The sequence below is a fragment of the Monomorium pharaonis genome, chromosome 5 (genome assembly GCF_013373865.1).
Source record: "Monomorium pharaonis isolate MP-MQ-018 chromosome 5, ASM1337386v2, whole genome shotgun sequence".
In the NCBI taxonomy this organism is placed as follows: Eukaryota; Metazoa; Arthropoda; class Insecta; order Hymenoptera; family Formicidae; genus Monomorium; species Monomorium pharaonis.
This window is the reverse complement of record NC_050471.1, coordinates 21,635,713-21,653,588: the sequence shown is the minus strand read 5'-3', so window position 1 is coordinate 21,653,588 and position 17,876 is coordinate 21,635,713.

The window sequence follows — 17,876 nt, the reverse complement described above, 5'->3', positions numbered from 1 at the left end:
TTGGTAGATATCGAGAGAAAAAGTCGATCAATGATGAAAAAATAATTATTACCGGTTGCTCGGTAAGATTCGTGGCTACCCGCCGCGTACCCTGTGCACTGCGACTGAATTTTTCGATATATCTCGATGGCGTGTTTTGTGCCTCTCGCAACCGTGACCTTCCGACCTTATTCGCTTGGTACACGATGTACTATATAATTAGAGAGTCAGAGTGGTGAGGTCCATCCCTTTCTAACCCCTCTGCCCTTCTTCTCTTCTTCACTTTTTTAAACCTGAAGGTCTCTTATCGAGAGAGGGAGAGAAAGAGAGAGAGGAGAGAGAAAGAAAGAAAGAGAGAGAAAAGAGAAACGTAAAAAGAAAAACTGAAAACATCAGCCTTTCTTGGCCTGAAACAACCAAGATTTAAGAGATCTTTAATAATATATCAATTAGAGAATGCATTTTTAACTTAGCTTTAGGTGATTATATCTTTGTATACCTGCGATACCTTTAATAAAGTATTCTAACCCTTCATGAGTGGCTCCCTTGAAAAATCTAGAAAAGCAATTCTTGCATGATAAAAATATTGATATACTAATAATTCCGAATTATAAACAAAAAAGAAATCAAGAACTAAACTAAAACTGTAAAATTAAACTTACATTTTCATGTTTTTATTTTTATACACAGTAACTTTAATATAATATAATAATTTCAGGTATTTTATTATACATTTATTTTTACTATATACTTTTTTGTTTGCAATTTATTGTTTTTCGGATTATTATTCGACGTGTGATGTTTTTATGCGTTTCAAAGCTTATCCGCTCAAACACATTGCGCTTAAATAAGCTAATGTGATTGGTAAAGAAAGGATATTTAAGCGGATTCTACGTACCATGTTTCGACAGACCTGGGCAAGGATTTAGGGTTTTAAAGGTGCTAGCGATCGCAGTAACACCTGTTGCAGCAGAGCCAATTGTCAGTTTAAAAGAAAGCAAGATCCTCCATCTTGTGCGTCATCTTACAGACTTATATTTCTTAAACGCAAATTCAATCCTTTAAGCTTTATACGGCATTTGTTGCTTTTTAATCAAAAGAAGTAAGTGAAATAAGTAAAGATTTTTATAAGAAAAAAGAATAGATAAATTACATTTATATTTTTCAGACAGTCTGAGAAGAAAAATTGATTTCTTTAAAATGTTCACAGTAACAATAGCATATGTATCATAATCTATTGCAATAAAATAACAATAAAAATTACAATAAGAGGAATTAGATTTCTTATTAATCGAAATGCAGCAATTTTGCAATGACTGAATAAATAAAATTTCAAGGGAATAAAAATGTGGTGTATACTTTTATTGTCATATAATAACAGTTTTCAACTCATTCAGATTCCAAGTATGACTGTCAAGTTTATCTCCGAAATGAAGGGGGGATTTATGCATGCATTAAATCGTTTGTAGTTAATGCAAATGCGACGCAAGTTGAAAGGATATAACAATGAAGAAAAAGGGGGAGACTGATAGTAAAAGGTGACGACTGTCGGAAACAGCCCGAACTTTGAGATATTCCGGGTATGATTTGGCTTATTTATTTCCGCGATTTCTCGAGATGTCACGTGGACGAGACGAGACGGGGTAGGATAAGACACATCTCTTGCACTTTCCGTGGGTAGACTCGACGTAGCTGGAATTTTAATTAAGCTTTTCTCCCTCTGCTGAATCTCAGTTCCGGCAGAACGTTGGATACCGCGGCTACGGAAGGAATCTACCGGGTGTCGTTGGTCCTTCTCTTCATTGTGGAAGTCTCAAAAGTTATTCCAAATTCCTGATTTGACCAACAATTTAATTAATAACTTAACATCTTAATTTAAATATTATAAAAATATTCAACTTGGCGTAAAAGAGTTTGTCAAAAATTGTCATCACGTTTAATTAATAGTTTGTTAGAAGAACCATGAAACACAAGATTTTAAATTAACTTTTTTCTCTTTTTTTTTTTAAATTTCGTAGTTATAATTAATTTTCTTCTCATCGTGTTTTCTACATAAGTAGATTTTATTTGAAAAACTCTTTGCCCCAAAGACATTTAATAATAAATTTAATATAAATCAGAATTAATAATAATAGAAACATTTACGACATCCTGTATATATACATGAGCATGTTGATACGGAGATCACGAAATCCGAACAATCTCCAAATTTGCCAAGAGCGCTCCAGATGTCGCGATGGCCTATCATCAAAATCTCACGCGATAACGGCAAACGGCCTGCGGTGCCGGTGCATTATGAACACCCACAACGTGAGAGCTAACCGCAGAGCTAACGGGGTGCAATACGAGCACCACGCGTGTATTATGATGGAGCAAAAAGAACATACGCGTGTGAGGCGTGCTCGAAAGTGTCGGGCGTGCGTTGCACAACACACACGCGGCACACAATCGCAAATACATGTACATATACATGTACACAACGATAATGACGTGCCGATGTTACGTTGCTATTACTTAGCATCACCCCACCGGTCCACCAAAATACCGATCGTTCTGTATGCGGGATCATAGGTCATGCGAAGGTGCTGGACGGTATCTCCGAGATTCGCGAAAACAGCCGAATATATTTTCAAGCGTGGGAATATTTTTTAAATGCTATATGCTTTATTTCTTTCTATTAAACTTTTTATTAAATTTCAAAAATATATTAAGTACATAACAATGTAAAGAATACATAACAATGTAAAGAAATATTTAAAACTTAATACTAATAAAAATATAAATTGTAAAATTTTAAAACAATACTTTAACTTTGTTTTAAACGTAATATGTGCACATAAAGAGTAGTAAAAAATGAATATGATAATAATTATTACTTTTATGATTGATATGTTTAAAATTAAAGAAAGTATAGTTTTTGCGGTGCACGTGCGCAAAGAGTAACATGTAACTTTTTCCTCCCTTTATCTCCTTTCAGCAATATGGCGTTTGGGAGAAAGAATGGAATGATAGAAGAGCCGATATGTTCCCACGCGTTCTTGCAGACACGAGCGAGGGAGTTTGAGGTCTGTTCCCCTTCCTCCGCACGCGTAGTGGGCGGTTGTGAGGCCTCGGGGGCCCAACTGGGCCCCTAATCACAGGCTCACTCGCACTCGTACGTTGAACATACGCGTCCCTCTTAAACGCGCACGCCGACTAAAAGCCGAGTTATGTGAACGCTCTTAAATGCACGTTACTGAACTCCTTTACTCTCTCTTTTCCTCTTACTTTATCTTCATCAAGCATACCTACATAAGTCGTGTAAAACAAAATCTTGCACATATTCGCAATCACAAGTACTCCTATCAGCTAATAATAGTTTTATCAAATTACAGTCAAAATCTCTGTTCCGAAATTGTTGACTAAATTACATATAATTACATATATTTTAATATCAACATATAAAAATTGTTTATAATATTAACTATAAAAAATTTTGTAGCACTTACATAAAAAAAAAATACATTTAATATAATAATAAATAATATTTATAAATAAAGTACAAATGTTTTATGGACAAATGAAAGCCTGATTTGTTAACGACAATAAGGCGATCATTAAGGCGATTAAACACAATTAAATATGACTCAACGAGTTTACATGTTGGTTTGCCACTGCTGTATAAAGTTGTCACAATTCCTTTATTGTTAAATCGACTACACGTTATTGTTAATTAATAATTTACTTCACATTTTATCAATTATATTTGTGGCATCTTATTTGTGTGTTAAAATTTATTTAAAAAAATTTTATAAATTGTCTTTGTTATAAAATTTATTCTATGATTATATAATGAAATATCATACAATAAAAATTTTTTTTAATTAAAGAAGAATTTTTATACAGCATACAATAAGATTGATATATTTGAGAAATTATTTATTGGAAATATAAAACAATTTTAAAAATATTATGTGTAAGCAGAGAAAAAAAATTAATTTAATTAATTTAAATAATAAAATAGTAATTCTTGTACTGTTTTAAAAAAATAACATTATAAAATATTTTAGAAATATATGTCGATTAGTGTCAATTGAAATACTTCTTGATGTATTGAAATATTGTTGATATTAAACATGGCTAATGCTTCTTTATTTCTTAATGTGTTAATAATTTAATATTTATTGTAATTAAATTATAATAATTGTTACAATTGTTAAAAAGTAATATAATTACAATAGTAATGTAAAATAAGTAAAGATTTTGAAGCGCAAAGAAGCGCTTTACTTTTAAAGAAGTAAAACGTTATCAACAAAATGTAGAAATCGATAGCTTGATCGGAGCATCAATAGCATCACGAAAATGCACGATAATCACGATGACCGTAATGGTTTGCGGTATAGTTACTGTGTCATTGTTAGCCTGCACTCTAAAATGGAAATGGTCGTGCTATTAAATGGTTCCATCGTCTCCTATAATCCCTAGCAATCTACCGTAAGCTCCATAGGCGACATCATTCTAACCGATCCTTAAATACAAGATTCCTCGTAAATGTTCTTTTTATAACTTTTATTATATAATTAATGTTTGAGCTTACAACAAACTTAAAGTTATTAAAATGTCAAATTATTCCCTAGATAATATATAAATATATATATTTAGCATTACTAATATATCGTTAATAATACATATAAACAGTAATTTATTTGAAACATATCTGCATACTTTTGATATTACTGCAAAATATTGATAAAAATGTTGGATTTTCTAACTGAGATTAAAACAAAATTTTTTAAATATAATTAGATTACAATTTCTGCCTTAATAATAAAATAATTAACACAATAAAATAAAATATTCACAATATGTTTGAAAATTCAATAGAAAACATTTTACGATTGAAATTAATTCTTATAATTATCTTTATATTAAAACAGTACTTCAGTTTTTTATTGACGTTTTTATAATAAAAACGAAATTTTTTAAATTCTTATCTTGAACTTTTATCTTAAATTTCAATTTTTTACATTTAGTAATAGACTGTCATCACACCAACGATGTGTGACTTCTTCGTCACACTTGTGGAATAGATAATAATGCCGATGATAGAATCTATTGAATAACGACTGGATAACAGAACACTAAGAACTTCCCTGTTCGATATCTCCTTCAAGCGAACGGATATCTAACACTACAAGGCACTTGAGCCGGGAAAACAACAACTTGCTCCGAGTATCGGTACCTCCTTGACGAGAATATCGAAGCTATCACTATTCAAGATCGATCTTGAGAAGCAGTAAGATCGTTTACCGAGGATGTCTCGCGTGACCAAATGCGAACATGTCGAAGAAAGTCGCCAAACTGTATGAAGAGGCAATCAAGTGATCGATCTTTATGCATGAGCGATAATTACAATATAGATGAACGTATAAATGGCACTTTAAACAATCAAACACAAATCATTAAATGAATTTGTTAAACAAAAAGATATGCAATAAAACAAAAAGACGAAAAAGTACTTAAACTGAAAAATTGTTATTTTAAATAAAAAAAAGTTAAAAAAATAAAGTTGTGTTAAAAATTGATTAACCTGCTAATTCTCTATAATTGATCATTATGAAGAGATTGATCATATCTATCTGCAAACAAGAATTAAACAAAAGTGAAAGAATTTATATGTAAAAGAAATTATATAATACATTGTGAAGAAACAAACAAAAAAGATATAAAATCACAAAAAATAATTTTTGCTTTAACGTTTACGTGAAATCGACATTTGTTTAGTTTTGCGGAGCAAGTACTCTTACATCAAAATTAAATTAATTTATTTTCAAAAAGATTGTGAAAGAAAGAATTACTGCAAATTTGCACACTACATATAATCATTTAATACAAATTTATTAAAAAAACAATTTCTTAAAATCACACATTAAAACACGATTTTATTCTAAACCAAATAGGATAAAGAATAATATGAGGGATCAAGGATGGATTATACTTTTTTTGATCGAATATCGAGACATTTTTGAAAATTTCTCGTTTAAAAAGGTCTGTAATCAACCAAGAACCTATCATGTGATCGAAGTGTAACGAGAAAAATGTATCCTCGTGATAATCACGGGGACAGGAAAATCCCGAGGGAACATTAAGGCTTCTTACGAGGTTAATATGTGCTTGGGACGAGTCGAAAGTCAGAGCAGCGGGACTTACGGTGGAAAGTGCAGCAAGGAAGACTCCGTCAGGATTCAAGGTCTTTCCAACCGACCTGAAAGAGGTTTCCCTGCAGAAGTGGGTATGCTGCTGCCTGACGAAACCTACGAGGCAAGATCCTCCAACGCCCTGATTGCAGATGTGGACGAAATCGAGACTGCCAAGGCGCTGGCGGCGCTCCGCAGGTGCGATGAGTTCTTGAAGAGGCATGGCATCCGGCCAGAGTTCTTCTGCAGGCATCGAGAGCATCTAGCTTTGCAAGCATGGTTGCTCGAGAGATCCAAACTTTATTCAGGTAAGAAGATCTTCGTGTAGAAGCTAGGCTACTTTATATTGAAATCAAATGAGAGGTGATTTTCAATATCCTCTCCGCACCCTCTTCTCGAATAGTAAATATGCCGCGTACACTTTTTGATGTACGAGACAAATAAGAAAAGAATTACGTTAGCGTCGAATAGCATATTAATTCCTGTTTTAATATTTATCTCAAAATTCTTATTTATAAAATTCAATTTTTTTTTTCATATATCTTGAATAATTCTTTGATTTTCACGCTTTCTCATTAAGCTTTCCGAGGTACTTTGTATGGGGTTATTAAGACCGTCACGTTCTCTCGCCGAGATCAACAACGACTGCATTATCTTAGGAAGTTGGGAAACGGAGCCACTCGCGCCGTGCTTTCGCAGATTATTCCGTCTATTTCGTTTGTTTACACGCGCGGGATAACTCTCGCCGTCGCCTCTCTTTCTCCCGGGGCGCAACTTTCCTCATGCAACTTGCTCCATTTCTCCTCTACAAATCGCATTGCGGAGCGTCTCGGGCATTATATACATACAAGGATACCGAGCTGCACGCTCGCTGCCGTTCCTTGTACTCGCGTTCCGATAAAGGATGCAACCCATGAGCATCGTGGCGATCTACCGAAGGATGAAGGATGATGTACAGTGTTCTCCAAAAGTACCAGTCGTTCTTATTATAATTAAACGTACTAACGTTATTTTTAAAGCAGGGAAAATTGAATTTTTATTAAAATCTGATTTCTCTCTGTAGGAATACGTTAAATAATTTTTCTAAACGACATTATTAATTTTATTTGTTGTCTAAAGAATGAGTGTTCACTTCTTTAAACGTTAAACAAGCGATACCAATTACATTATTTTCGTCACTTGCACTAAAGAATTTATAATATTTAAATTGGCAAATAATCGTTAGAAACAAAAATATAAATGTTTTTAAAAAGAAAAATACAATGCACTTACATTGCACGTAGTGCATCTAAACTATCATTGAGAATCAACAATCACAAGAATCTATGGATCGTTAAGTAATCTGGAGGTGAGCACATTGAATAAACTCTTTTCAAACTGTCGAAAAGTATTCTGAATGCACAACATATGCGCGAGTCAGCCGGCACTGAATGCAAATGCAGATGCAACGAGCCTATGCTCTTAGCCTTGCATCCAGAACTGGTAGATACAGCCCGTGATCGCAATAAATCAACGCGCAACCTAATTAACCGACGGATCCTATAATAGGGTTCATTATGATCGAATCACTATTAATTATGTGAATGCATCACTAAGTCCGCCTTTACGCTAATCGTGTGGATTTAATCAAAAATTATTATTGGATAAATCTCAACAAATCATTTGTTCTTTTCTAATATTGATATTAATACGATCATATTTTACAAATTCCAATATAATTCATAAAAGATGTAGTAAATGTAAGAAAAATGTATTAGTAATTTTGGAGTAATTTGAAATTCATAAATACCGCCTCATAAACGTCGCAAGAACTACCCCATATTATCGGTTAGTATATCTATGTAAGAACACGAACACGGCAGGAATTGGCGATTAATTGCTAAATACATGACCGGCGCATGTAAACTATCGTGTATACCGGTTTACAATACGCCATGACTCGATAATAATGGTTTAATACTAACCGGTATCACATAATCGTGTGTAATTTACGATCTATTTCAATTTATAACGATATCTTACATTCCACGATTATGCTACTGAAAATAGACAAATCACGAAATCACTGTTCTTGCACAATAATATTGGCACGAAATTATAATTTACTGTAATTAATAAAATTACTATTTTTTAATTTAAATATTATAAATAATAATAAATTATAATTTGTTTAATTAGTAAGTTTTAAATAAAAAACGTTTGCATATTCTAAGACTTTAATATATCTAATTAAATTAATCCACTAGCATACATTTCTTTAGCTCATCTCTTTCTTTCGTCTTTGTCACTTATAATTTTGTCACTTATAAATACTTAAACGAATTGATCGTTAATAGTAATGTAATTGTTATACTTTTCTGAAAGAAGAATTTTATGTTCTACTTTAATTATGAGAAGAAACTTTTTGCTTTTGGTTTACGATCATCTCATAACAAAGAAAACTAATTGATAAAAATATTGAAATTAACTCCTTAATAACTAACTTTGTAACTGCAATTCTTTTGACTTTTATTAAATTGCCAAAGAAATAAGTAATTTGTTGATTTACGCTATTACGTAAACCAACAATAATGCACATCAGAAAATCCGATTAATGGTATACATTGTGGAATATTCAAGGATTAAAGGATAAATGCATGTAGTATTATAGGAAATTAGTATTTGTCCATTTTAAAAAATTATCAGATTTAAAATATTTGAGATCATAATAAATCAATTTATATTTCTATATTTCTACATTTTTCCATATAAAATCCAATAACTTATAATGCTTTTGCAACAAAATGTAATAAAAAGATAAATTATATCTATTTGTTCTACTCTCTAAATTTCTTAGAGTAAAAATACTGCCACTCCAATTTTTCGAGTGATTTTTCACTCTTAAAGAGTGGCAGTGACAGTATTTTCACTTTTTAAGAGTAAAAATCACTCGAAATTGAGTGAAAAATCATTCGAAAAATTGGAGTGGCAGTATTTTCATTCTAAGAAATTTAGAGAGTATTTAAAAGAAAAATTTACCAATAAATTAAATTTAAGTTTATATTAATCTTTCTTTTCTACATTTCTAAAAATTATATCTAAAATTATCTCGTCAAAGAATATCGATATGATTTTAACACAAAATGGACACGTGGTAGAAAGTATTAAGAACAATTGTGACCTAATTACTCGGTTATCTATCTACTCCATGGGGAAACGAAGAGTGGGGATGGAAATTTTATCGGGATTTATTAGCCGCGGGGAATCGACTGGGGGTTCGTAATGACCGAGGCATTACTAATGGGGCGAGGAGGAGGAAGGAGGCAAAAAAGGGCGGAACTGCCTGCCAACGTAACAACGCTGCTGATGCAAAAGCGAACAAAATGCCGTCAGGTGTTGCCCCCATAAATCACTGCGTACGTACGTACCACCTTCCTTTCGGTCTTCGTCGCGCCGCTCCGATGCATTCGATAAATAAAACATGCGGCGTGAAAAGGTCCGCAAGGTGTATCGATTGGTTCTACCAGATAAACGTTGTATAATGGTGCACATTATTGCTGTTTTGAAAAAGATTACTTCCTCAAAAACTTCAACTTTTTCAAAATGTAGAATACTATGCAGTTTTCATGATATTTTAAAATTCTCTAAGATACAGATGTAAATTGCATCTTACAGCTTTTACCTAACAGCAATACGGCGCCATAATCCGCAGCGTTATTCGTTATAAAGCGATTTAGAAACCTTTACAAAACATACTTTAATTACATCATTTCATCATATAATTCTGTATATTGTTTCTATAAAATGAAAAGGTTCTTTTTCATTTCTACAAATTCTTCCCATTGAACTTATCGTTCTCACCTCTTGAACATGAAGATGTTCTAATCAGTCGTGGCATCGCGTGAGAAACAAGATTGTCAAGAAACTTTAGTACTACATTAATTACTGGTGGCTAATAACGGCGCAAGAATTAACAATTACATGCTTCGGTAATCATATGCAAGCGGACTGAATTATCGTCACTTCGTATGCATAAATGTGCGTGTTCCGCAGCACCTGTCAGCACAGATAGTGCAAAGGGAAACGACAAGCATATCCTAGGGACCCGAGATTTAAAAGCCAACGAAGATTGTATCGCTTTTAATTCTACATTGTAAACGTAAACTCCGTAAGAGAAAACTGATTATAAATGAATAGAGGAAAAAAAAAAGAAAAAACAAGGATAAAAACTTGAATAAAATTTTCAGCACAATTTGAAATATTATATTGCACGTTGTATCTTAATTCGAGATTTGAAAGTGCTAAAATGCATGAATCTATCGATCACGGATGGCAGGTATTCAGCTCCCCTGAGTCTGGTATCTTAAGTCTGCCAATTTAACTTCGTCTATGAAACCGGCATGCCTTCTTTTTGCTAGTAGCATAGCAGGCCTCGCAAAAACCGCGCCGGGTCCTGATGCAAATTTATGTTAACAGCGCCGGCGAGTGTCTCTCTCTCATATATTTACAACCCCGTCGCGAATAGAAAACACAATGGCGCCGTGCAACCAGATCCAACGTGAACAACACGCATATTTCACATATATACGCAGTTATAATTATCATAATTAAATATGTGTCGTAATTGTGTTTCTAAATAGAAACTGCCACACTTTATCTGATACGAATATTATCTTTTATGAGAAAACAAATTTACATATATAAAACACGTATACGTGCGCACGCACGTGCTTATGCAAGTAGAGGCGAGAAAATCATTATCGAGGCGAGTTGAAAGAAACGAGGTTCGACGCGAACTTCTTGCGAGCGCGCGACGTACTGTATCGTCTTATCCTCGTCTCCACTCGGTTTAATTAAATTCCCGGAGAAACGGTGGCTCTTCATCCCTTCATTACCTCCCCGCGGGCATCCTTTTTTTTGCGCACCCGTGCCGACACGAAGACGCATGCATCCACATGCACGCACGTTTCCCTTTACTAATTGACGGATGAATTAATTAGCACGAATGATCGATCGCGCCCGCCCATCGCTGGATTTATTTCCTGTCGAGACGTACAACGATACGAAGTGTCGGCGTGAGATTATTGGATACTTGGATCTTTCAAGTATTTGTACGTGTAATTTGATACAATATCGATAACGATAATTGTAATAATAAAATATAATAAAAGCAAAAATACTACTTTCATTAAATATTGTTCTCGATATTTCTATAAACATTTTCGTATCAATTTTTTATACTAATTTTAGAAATAGAAATTATTTTTCTTAATATGTATAATTTCTAAAAAAAAAGAATTATCTTTAAATTAAATTATTTATCTCTCTCTTCTTCTTCTCTCTTTTGTCGTATTTATAAATATTTGTGATAAATATTTTATGTTAACATTTATATCACTATAATATTAAAAACTAATGTACAAAATAGGGAAAGAAGTTTCATACAAAAAACCAATTGTAAAGTTAGAATATAAAATTCAAAGATGCAGCTGTCAGTTTAATTAGAAGAAATATCTCGTTAGTGTAATAACGAGGTGTCAACGACTTAATAACGCGCGTGGACAGCAAAAGAAGAGACGAACGAATAGCGATGCACATATCTTATCTAATTAAAATCTTTCATTTGTAAAATTTATTCTTGTTACACATTTTAGGTAAATTATAACAATAGGAACTCTAAGTTTCTGGTATCGTAATTCTCAGAAATCGCAAAAACAACACAGCCAACGCAACATGTAACATTACGATAGTGATTTATATCTGTGCAGTAGCAGTTAAGAGTCAGCGCCATTTGTGGAGTCAGCGGCAGTCTACTTAGAAGCAATAAGACGTGCCGTGAGAATGTGACGCGTTTCGCTATTGCGCGGCGATCGCTTTTGTATTGCATGTATTAATCAATATTAATATTCAATCTAAAACTGAATAGTAATCTATCGCGATCGTAAATCAGATTCTTCAAACTTTTTAAATAATCTCGAGTTTGATTTCTAATTGATGAGTGACATTGTAAATTCAAGTAGGTAGATTTCTTGTAAAGTGTTAAAGTATAGAGAATACTTTATTTAAAAAATTTATTTAGAGAAAATTTGTTTTTTTTTTATTTATTCCAAAGTTATATTTGAGGAAAAATTGAGGGAAAAGGCAAAATATATGTATAAAGTTAATAACAATACGTATTCATAAGTCAACTGTTTATAAACAGTGATTGTTGCATGTATGTTAAAAACTCAATTTCCCACCACCATCTTTCTTACGCTGTAACTCTGGATTCCCTTTCTTTACTCTTTCAAGCAAATAAACGCTTGTGAGTCGCCATAAGTTTTCACAGTGGCCCTCGTAGTTACGAAAAGCACCGTCTTGTATTGCCTGGTAAAAGTGTCTTTAAAACCCTTGGCCATTGTTGCGTAGCGTACTAAAAGCAGAGCCACATATACACATCGGGCGAACACTTTTGCGCGAAAGAGTCGTGAAAAGTCAGCCGATCATCCTCGGTTACGAGGAGCTTCATTTCTTTGACTTCTACACGTTCTACTGCCACCATTAACGCTATTTCTTTTATTATCCAGCTCCATAACAAGTTCTATCTTGTTATTCCTTCAAATTTTTCTATATAATCTCTTTTGAATAGCTTTCTTAAAAAATAGCCACATAAATCGAATCTTTTTTTTTTTAGACAAAAGAAATCTGCCTTTCTCGTTATCGTTAATGTCATATTTGCCGCGCAAATAATCTTGAAATTCACGTCGCTAGAAATCATTCAGATGACTGCGCCAGATCCTGCCACCATTTATTCTATCCATAGAGGCGCATCGATGTGCGGTTATGCGAATCTCATTTTCTGCTATGGCCGCCGTAGCTCCTTCTCCGGACGAGATAAGCCGTGTACCCGTGTTGGAACTTAAAGCATGTGGCTGCGTGTCTTTGGAAGAGGCGCAAGAGGCCACAGATAAGCCTCGATGTATTCTGAAGTACGTTCGTCGTAATATTAATAACGCCATGTTTCTCGACATAAATTTTAGTTTCTGTAATCGGGTATCATGCCCAAGATAACAATAGACGATCTCTCTGTTTTTTTAAATTTAGCCTTCAATTTCTAAGTTGTCTTTTATTTAGCGTTTATAAATACTGAATGTAACTAGAAATATCCCAGATAGCATTATGTGCAAAATCGAGATGTAATATTTCTTGAAAAAGATTTCTATTTTTACATATAAGATGCGTGAAAATAAGTGATGCAAAACCTGAAAATCTTTTTAATAATATATCTTAAAATTTTAGAGCTTGTAATATTTTTTTAGAAAGTTTTAAAAGCTTAATTTATTCTTGTGATACAGTGAAATGTTTGTTCAATTATACACGATTCTAAAATTAATTAATTAAAAGAAATTTGAAATTTACATTGTCAAAAATCTCAATATTAAAAAATAATGTTAAAAACTTTAAATATTAAAAAATTTTTAATTAAATATATGTCTAAGATTGAGTAAAATTAAAAGATATATAATTTAGTGTAACTGGTGCGCGAGTCTGTGTGTGTGTGTGTGTGTGTGTGTGTGTGTGTGTGTGTGTGTGTGTGTGTGTGTGTGTGTGTGTGTGTGTGTGTGTGTGTGTGTGTGTGTGTGTGTGTGTGTGTGTGTGTGTGTGCATTTTCTACCGACGAGTTGCGGTAGAAGACGATTTCTCTTATCGTGATCAATGATCGAGATGTGTCTCTTCGTCACCAGCTTAATCCCTGAATATCAGCTAGATCACGACCGATCGAGTTTCACAGCTTTTCAATATGTAATGGGGCGAACAAATTATATCGCGCCATGTCTCGCAGGTGACGTCGAATGATGGATCACTCTTCAGATTTCCGATTTTAACCATGTAAAGGAAACCCCAAGGTCATTATGTCACATCAGCTTTTGCCTTTAGTTAAGTTTAAAATATTATAGCTACATCAAAAACATTTGTAACTATAATTTTTAAATATAAGTTAACACACGTTTGGATAGAATGTAAATTTAAAAGTTAGTCTAAAACTAACTTTTGTATGCTTTATGTGTGAAATTTAAAGTTTCAGAACGCAGAAGGAACTTTTTTACAAAGCAAAATTGTTTCACATTGAAAAAAATGGAATTGTAATAAAAGTTTGAATAAAAGACCACTATCACAAAATAAATTTAGTTACTTTAGCCATCAACAATAATTTCTGTACACGTTACACGCTACACATATTGTAACTACATTCTGAATGCATATCGGTGCAATATAAGAAAAGAGTAAATCTTTCTTTTAAAAAATGAGATGCATCATTATTGCTATATAAATATTGACGTTTGGTAAGTTAATATAATTTATTCAATTAAACATTTAACAACACATGATTTTATGTTCACGACGAGGGAAGAAGACAAGCAAAGAATAAAAGAGGAATAGGAGAAATGGAGCGAAATCAGCATAACGTTTATATCAAGGGAAGAAAAAAGGCTGAAAGAAGACGGAAGACCTCGTTGAAAGAAGAAAAAAAAAGATCGAAAGCATTTGAAACCAGAATCTTTTACGGACGGAAGACGGAAATAGTAGATACAAGCTCTTGAGGAAAAAAAGGAAAGCAAAAAAAAATAATAACATTTAAAAGGATAAAACATAAAAAAGTTCTGTAAAAATCCGTCCACTGATTGCCTTTATATATCTGCACATCAAATATTTTAATTTTTGTAACCTTCAGAAACTGTAGTTTACATTTCTGGAAACGTAAAATTCAATTTTGTTCTACTCTTCAGAAGGATTTTGAAATTGATGATTTCAAATTTTTTATCTTTACAAATTTTTAAACTTAAAAATTTTATGATCTTGATTGTGTAAGATTTTTTCAAGAAATTTTCCTCTTACTGATTATGTGGAATACTGAACTGCAGATCAGAAATGAAGAGAGCGAAAGACGAAGAAAAGAAGACAAAAACGTATCTGGTCCGATGTCAGTCGCTGACGGATGGGTCCCTGAGATTCTCCAAGGCCTCACGAATCTGCAACGAATTCGTAGTCCCTTCATCTCATTCGTTTCAACTCAAGTGTAAATGTGAACGAAAAGAATAATTCGGTTAAGATATCTAAACATTTTGCTAGATACAGTTCAGTAAATAATTATGTTAGATTATTAAATGATAACAATTATGTAAGATGCCTGAGTAATGAAATAAAAAGTTTTGACTTCTGGTAACCATCTTGAGCATTCAACAACATAATTACGTTGTGTTGATCTAACGTTTTCCATTTTTAAATTTATTTTCAAATCTATATCTAGCTAAATTTTTAGATACTTAAACAAAATCTTTTCTGTGTATTAAGTCGGATTTTTCGTTAACTAATTATTTTATATCATGAAATGAAATATTAATGCTAATGAATTTATTAAGAAATTAGAGTATCGAATTTGAAATTATATAACATTTTTAAGAATAAAATTTAAATAATAATTATTAAATAATAATGAAAACTGAATATTGTGAAAAATCACCTTTCAGAAAGGCATTTTAAATATGATTTTATTAATTTTATTTATAATTCTCATAAAGAAAAAATTATTTTTAATAAACATTTTTACTTTACGCACATGTATCGATACATTAATTACATTTAGAATCTTGAGATAACTTTGGATCGATAACAGATGGCTTGAACGAGGAGCACATATTTCCAACGTATTTCGAAGATCGGTATTGTATCAAACGAAACAGAATCACGATCTTCGGATCGTTTCGCCAGATTGTGCTAGCAGTCTGTTAAAGACATATCGTCTTCTACTTTATCGACACCAAGTTAGCGCGAATCGAACCTGCGAAAGGCCCTACGGGCCTGTTTTTCATTTGAGTTCGTCTCGTTCACATCGAAACCGGTTTTCTACAGAGAGATTTGAATTTCGCTGCAAAGAACGAATCCTCTTTCTCCTCAGGCAGAGAGCTAGGCCTTAAATCGATTCAACAGAAATATTGAACATTAAATTATCATATATTTCAGGTTTAGTTTTTTATATTTCTTTCTCTTGATATACATATTAAAATTCTTATATATCAATAATTATAGAACTTTGAATCGTAGTAGATCCAAAAAATTTTAATTTTTTAAAATAATGGATTGGATTTTTATATCAATAATATACATTTATATCTTATCTTCTTTAATCAAGTTGTTGAGAACAAAATATAATATAAAATTGAAACATTTAATTCTATTAAAAATATGTTTGTTGTTACTTTTACGTAAATTACTTGTCTACTTTCTAATAAGGTAATATTTTAATCTAATTTTAATCTAATTTAAAAAGATGTTCAAATTGGATATTTAAATCACAAAGCATTACATTCAATTATTTAATATTTCGTATTAACTTAATAAATAAATAACATTTAAACAAAGTGTAAACTGTAAGAAACAAATTAATTTTTAACAAAAATATTTGTCATTTAAATTAAACAAACAATCTTCTCTTACCGTATTCACAACGGTAACGTGAGTTGGGAAGTGAACAAAGTTAACATCTCGCGTACTTGTCGATAGCGAGCGCATTTGATGGTAGGGATCCTCTCATAGTGGTCGTCGGCCCCTGTCAGGGCCTTCCTCCCTCCGTGTTGCCACTCGTGAAGCCTTTTCCCCGTTTACATCACATTGAGTGGGGAGAAACAGGCTCATTGCGTGAGAAGTGGGGAAGCTAGGCCCAGAAGAAGATAAGGAGCGAGTGAAGGAAGAAGAGAAGAGAGGAGATAGAGTGAGAAAGTTCTCTCATGACAACGATGTTGCATTGTTTACGACAGGGTAAGCTCGCCGCGGCACAGCCATGTTAGATTCCTTTCGCGGCTGTAGATCAAAATTATAAAGCGGAACGTGCCTCGGAACGTCCGCTCGGGATCCTCTTGAGTGTGCCACGAATCTTCTTCCTTCGCTTTTCTCTCTTTTCGTCGCTCCGACGAAAAAGGGAGCAAGGGCGCTTCGGGAATGCCATGAAGATCGATCGCTTCGTTTGTCCTCTCTTTTTCGACCGCACGGCAAACGAGAGCGCGAACCTTCTTCAGGCCCGTGTCTCTCTTCAGCTGTTCTGGCTGCCTTGCGAGCAGCCATTCATTGGGTAGATAGGTCAGGTGACATGTATCGCGTGTCGCGCTCATCGGGCAACTCAATGGCTGCTTGTCAGTGGATGAACGCTCGCCAGCAACAAGTGACTTGAATGTGAATATAGGAAAGATACCTGTCTTTAAACAGATGTTTTCACTTTGTGTTAGAAGGCATCAATGGCATACGTATGCGCGTTCTGACAATTTAAATCAAATCACACACATTTGCGCGCGCACGTGCGCACTTAATTGCACATCCTTTTTTATATATATCCAAATTCTTTAGTAATTTCCTCGAATCTTTAACAATATAATAAGATATTAAATGGATATTTGTTTACAATAATTTTAAATTATTTATTTCTAAATGTTATAACAGATTACAGTTAATTATTTCCTTCATGCAAATGTTTTTCTAAATATTTTTGATATAGTTGATTTTTATAGTTGATTTTTTATATCTTATATAATATATGCGTATATTTTTATATATACCATATTATGACATAAATTATAACTAAAGTTATAAATATAATTATTTCTATCTTTTTTATTTTTTAAAGATATTATTAAGAAATTACAATTAATTTCTATTAAAGTTTTAAATTTAGCGTTAATGTTGCTATGATATCCAATTCCCGTTTGAAGC